The sequence below is a fragment of the Bacillus rossius genome, chromosome 1, assembly GCF_032445375.1.
Source record: "Bacillus rossius redtenbacheri isolate Brsri chromosome 1, Brsri_v3, whole genome shotgun sequence".
NCBI lineage: Eukaryota > Metazoa > Arthropoda > Insecta > Phasmatodea > Bacillidae > Bacillus > Bacillus rossius.
This window is the reverse complement of record NC_086330.1, coordinates 338,420,059-338,420,529: the sequence shown is the minus strand read 5'-3', so window position 1 is coordinate 338,420,529 and position 471 is coordinate 338,420,059.

Below are 471 nucleotides of genomic sequence, written 5' to 3'. Positions count from 1 at the left end.
CCTTATCTAGCAAACCTAAATAAGGTTTTATTTTGTGAGAATGTAATTAAGATTTAAATCATATATTTGTAATGTGAAGTTGTGCAGTGTGTTTTAATAAATCTTCTTTGACTGTATTTAAAAAGGCTGACTTTTATTTCAATATTCTATACTACAAAAGGCGTTTAACTAAGTTTGATATTCCAGGTCAGAAAATTAATTTATTAAATATTACTCTATCTGCAGACAGTTTTTGTAATATTTTTTCAAAATATAACTTTTCGTGTATAATTAATATGAAATTGGTGATCCTTTTTTTACTTTTACTTATTTAAAACAAAAGTTTGGTTAAAGAATAACTTGGAAACAAACGCGATAATTTTTGAGATACAGAAAATAAATTCGGGTGTATTGCCATTGCCAGCATTGTCAGTCTATGAATGTGCATACAAGATTAATTCTATATAGTTATTAGTCTATGATATAGTTACG